The following is a 5,136-nucleotide window of genomic DNA, read 5'->3' on the forward strand; positions in this document are numbered from 1 at the left end:
CCCCCCCCCCCCCCCCGAGGCTCCGGGTGCCCCCCGGGTGCGGAGGGGGCCGGGGGGCGGCTGCGGGCGCTGCCCCGGAGCCCCCCGGCCGCCCGGCGGGTCCCCCCGAGCGGGCGCTGCAGAACAAAGGAAGCAGCAGAGCAGCAGCAGCAGCAACGTGCGGCAGCTCCGCCGCGGGTCCCCTCGGGGTGCCGGCGACATCCAGAGCCGCCCCCAGCCCCTCTGCGCCGTCCCCGCCGCCCCCCGCCGCCGGGCGAGCGCTCAGCTCCGGGGCGAGCCCCCGTTCTCAAGGGGGGGGGGGCCGGACCCCTTTTTTTTTTTTCCGGTAAACTCTCTTTATATCTGAATTTGGGGAGCTGGGGAGGGGGCGGGGGGAGGTGGAAAGTTGCCGGTGCGCGGCTGAAGTTGTGAAGTTTGTGCGGAGCCGCGCGGTCTGGAGGGGGGGAAAAAAGCGAAAAGGAAAATGGGGTTGGAAGAAAGAAGGGGTGGGATTAAAAGCGGGGAGGCACCCCGGTTTGGGGGGAGCTCGGGGGCAGGAGGGGTGGGGAGCCCAGCGGGGCCGCCCCCCGGGGTGGAATCAGCGCGGAGGTTAAAAGTCGGGGTGACTTCGCGGCTTCCCTCGGCTCTGTCCCCGCAGGACTCGGCGGTGTCCCCAGGGTGGGGGACGCGGTGACGGCGGGATGTCCCTGTCGCCGGACACCAGGTTCCGCCAGCCCGGGCCAGCCGCCGCTGCCCCCCCGGCCGGGGGGAGCCCCGAAATCTAAGGCTGCCCCCGGGATGGAGATGGAGACGCACGAGGGGCTTCGCCGGGAGGTGAGTGATCCCCGGCTCCCTCAAACCCATCCGTCCCTCCCCACACCTCCGCAGTTTCGGGGTGATTTGTGGCCCCTTTGTAACGTCACCGTGACTTGGAGGGGGCTCGTCGAGGTGGGCAGGGAAAGCCCCTTGTCGGTTGGTGGATGGGTTTGGTTTTTTTTAAGGGTATTTCCGTGGGAAATGGGACTTTCTGCTGCCTAAAAGGCCACTTTGATGCCTTAAACCCCCCCCCCCCCAGAATTTCAGCTCCTCCCTGGGGCATCCCCGAAACAGCGCCGCGGGATGGGTGGCAGCAGGACAAAACCCACATTTCAACTGAATTCCTTGGAATTTCTTGGCATAGAAGAGGAAAACGCTGCACGAAACCCACCCGGGGGAGGGGGGGGGGGGTCCCCAAAAAGAAAGGGGTGGCGAGGAAAGGGAAGGCAGAGCCGTGCCCGGGGGGAGCATCTCGGAGCTAACAAGTCGCGGCGTTTTCTTCACCAAAAATTCCAACGCCTTCCTTCGGCGCTTCTGGTTTTACCGGCCGGGGTGGTTGGAACCGGGATCTCTCATTTTGTGCCCGTCGTGCCCACGCAGGAGACAGGGAAAAGGGGGGGCTGCTCCAGCTGGGGGGTCTCCAGCGTGGGAGTGAGGGAGAAATAGAGAAACATCTGCCCGGGGTTGGTTGTTTTGGTGCTTCCCCCCCCCTCCCACCCCCCCAAAAAAAAGAAAATTGCCGCTGCTTTGCTTTTTTGTGGTATTGAGGGTGCGCGGCTGCCCTGCGCCTCTGGGTCGTATCCAGCGGGTTTTTCCCTCGGAATGGCTGGTGGGAAGCTGGGATGGGGCGGTGGGGACGTTGGCACACGGCGAGGCGGGGGAAGGACTTTGCCCTTGGCGAAACGCGGGTGAAAGCCGATGGCGAAGGTTTGTCCCCGGCGCTTTTCCAGCGAGGATCTGGGGGGAAAAAAAGATGATTTATGAGGATGCTGCTGGAGCCAGGGCCGGCAGCGGCGGGATCGCCCAGGAGCCGGGGATGGTGCCGGTGGCCGAGCCAGGGGTGTGCCACAATTCCCACGTCCCGGCGTCTCTCCCGGGGTGGTTTGGCAGACGGAGCCAGCCGGGCAGCCAGCCCCTTCCCAGCACCAGTTCCTCCGGCTCGGCCAGGCCCGGGAAAGCCGGCTCTGCCCCCGCAGCTCCGTGCTCCTGCTGTCCCCCTTGGGGGCCGATCTCCTGGTCCCCATCCATGAGGATTTGGGAGAGGAGGAGGAGGGAAGATACCAGAGGTCAAGGTTTATCTCCGCTCCCCATGGCGCGGCTCTGTCAGACCCTCTCCTGCCTTCCCAAGCGGCTCTGGGTGTCTTCCTGATTTGCATAACTAATCAACGTCTCGGGAAGCCGCTCATTACCGCGGAACAGCCCCGCTCCGCACCGGGAGCCGCCGGTGTCCCCCCAAACCGAGGGAAGGATGCTCCCAGCTGCCTCTCTCAGCTCTGGGCAACAAACCCGAAATAAACCCCACAGAAAACCCCGTTCCCAGCAGGAACGGTCACACCAGGCCCCCAAAACCGCTTTGTGGGGTGGCGGCGATGGGACGTGGCGCAGCTCAAGGTGTCCCTGGCACGTCCCTGGGGCATTCCCGGAGCTCGGAAATGAAAGCCCCTAACTGAATTTGGCAGGCAGGCTCGGGGCCGAGCGCTGGAGATTAGGGATAATCTCATTTAAAGCATTACTAATAAAAGTTACTAAATTTGTCCATCTCCGAGGCTTTCCCTGGAGGGTTGAGGTGGGATTTTTTTTTCCCCCGCCAGTGTGAAATCGCCCCAAAACGTGTCTGGCATCTCCAAAAAAAAAGCATCAGGGGGATGGATGGGATGAAGGACAGGCTCGGGTTCGGCTCATTTTCATTCGGCACATCCCGGTGTCACCTGCAGGATGTCACCCGCCTGCCGAGGGCTGTCCCCGGGTAATCCGGGGGGATTCTCACCATCTCCGTGCCTGGAAAATGGAAATATTCCCAGTCCTGGCTGTGATGTGAGCAGCTAAAAGGACTCGGGAGCAAGTCCGATGGATGCCGGCGCGTGCTGGAGCGGAGGAGGAGGACGGGAGGGAAGAGGCGTCTGTCAGGATGAAATCCCCGCCGCGCTCTCTGCACGGAGCTGTTGCCCGGCAGAGCCGAGCTGGGCCGGGCACAGGGGGTTTGCAAGCCCGGGCGCTGCCGTGCGAGGCTGGAAATTTGGGGGAAAACCAGCTGCCGGCACCGGTTTATCCCAGCTATTCCCGTGGGAGTCGCGTCGCTCAGAGCAGAGGTCGGATCCCGGCGCGCTCTTGGCTCACGCGTGGCCTTTTCGGGAAGAGAGGAGCTCCAGGGAACGTGGCAGGGATGGGGATGTCAGGTCTGTGCTTGCGCTTCCACCTGGACTCGGGATCTGGTTCATCCTACCCACTGGGCATTTCACGGGACCCTCAGATCCCTTTGGAAAAGAGTTTTCCTGGGAAACCTTCGGAAATTTTGAGTTTGTAGCTGTTTTGCTGGTGATTTAGCTGAGAACGGGCTTGGAAAACTCCAAGCGTTGCAGGAGCATCACCTCCAAGCCTGGATGGAGGAGTTTTGGGGGGAATTCGCCTTCCTTGCTCCCTTTTTTCCTTCTCCCTCCCCGTTGCCTCCCCCAAAATACTTCTGTGCATCACAGGGAGACCCGCCAGCTCCAACACGGGTTGGAAAAGCTGGAGCTGAATTCCACCAGGACTTTTTCAAGGATCCAGCCCCACCTTAACCCTTTCGCCGTCCAATTCCCACTGCTTTCCCCACGGGAAAACGCCCGCATTCCCCCCTTTCTTCAGCGGGGCCTGGATTTTGGGGAAGAAGGGGCAATCGGACGACGTGCATGTTGTTGGAGGAGGATTTAAATGTTTCGAAGGTCTGATGTCCCCAAATTAATTAGGGGCCAAAATTAGTGATGACCCCAAATTAATGATATCCCCAAGTTGATGAGGGCCCCAAATGATCAATGTTCCCAAATTAACCCAACCAAATTAATGCACAAAATCTAACGAGGTTGCCAGGGGTTTAAATGGCGGTAAAATACTGCAGGGAGGGAGTGCAAAGAGCGTTTTTGGGGCTCCCCCCGGCTGCTCTCGGGGGGCCTGTGGCTGCTCCCACCCCCCTGCGTGGGCTGATGCCTCAGTTTCCCGAGGGACAACCCCACTCTGACCAGGGTTTGGGGGTCCCGTTACCCCATATTGGGAGTACGGGGTCGCGCATTTGTGTCCATGTCCATGTCCCCCTCGTGTGTCCTCTGCGCCCCACCTGCACCCCCTCGTGTCCCACTCACGTCCCCCTTGTGTCCCTCCCTGTGTCCCCGCTGCGTCCCCCCCCTTTCCTCCCCCAGTGTCCCCCTGTGTCCCCTCCCGTGTCCCCCCTGTGTCCCCCCACGCCCCCCACCCCATGTCCCCGGGGGTTTTGTGCCTGCTCCCGGCCCCCGCGTGGGCTGATGCCTCAGTTTCCCGGGGGTCCAATCTCACAATGACCGGGCTTTGGGGGTCCCGTTACCCCGTTTTTTGCGGGTGCGGGGTCGCGTGTCCGTGCCCGCGTCCCCCGCGCCGTGTCCGCGTCCCCCCCCGTGTCCCCCTCATGTCCCCGCTCCTGCGCAGCGCAGGGAGCGGGCGGGCGGTGCCACTGCGTGGGGAAGGGGGGGGGCTGCGCGTGGGGGGGGAAAGGAGGAGGAGGAGGAGGAGGAGGAAGAAGAAGGAGGAGGAGGAGGAGGAAGGAGGAGGAAGGAGGGAAGAAGAGGAGGAGGAGGAGGAGGAGGGGGGGGAGCAGGGATGCGGCGCTCATTCCCCCCCCCCGGCTGCAGCGGGGCGGCGGTGAGGGAGCGTGGAGGAGAGGGAGACAAGATGGCTTCCTCCTGAGGGCCGGCGCCGTGCGGGGCCGGCGGGGGCTGCGGGGGCAGCGCGGGGGCAGCGGCGAGGTAAGCGCACCCCTTCCCCCCCAAAACACCCCCTCTGCACCCCCTCAGCCCCCTCCCCCCCCCCAAAAAACCCCCCCCCGGGGGTTGGGGGGGGGGGGGGGGGGGTTTAAACCCCCCCCCCCCCCCCGCGGTGTTGGCGGCCCCGCGGGGCCGCGAGGACAAAGCGGCGGGGCCTGGGGAGGGACACACGCCCCGCGCCCCCGCCCCCGTTTTGTGGCTGTTTTCCTTCTTTTATCCCTTTTCCTTTCCCTCCAGCATCGCTTCGTGCGGGGGGGGGGGGTAGGGTGGGGGTGGCGGGGAGAACGGATAGGGGTGGGAGGCAGATAAGCCTTAAGGTGCACCGTGCCCCCCCCCCCCCCCCCATCGTTAT

Source organism: Corvus kubaryi, unplaced genomic scaffold (assembly GCF_017639235.1).
Source record: "Corvus kubaryi isolate FWS band 111438036 unplaced genomic scaffold, C.kubaryi_AGA036_p1.0 62653, whole genome shotgun sequence".
In the NCBI taxonomy this organism is placed as follows: Eukaryota; Metazoa; Chordata; class Aves; order Passeriformes; family Corvidae; genus Corvus; species Corvus kubaryi.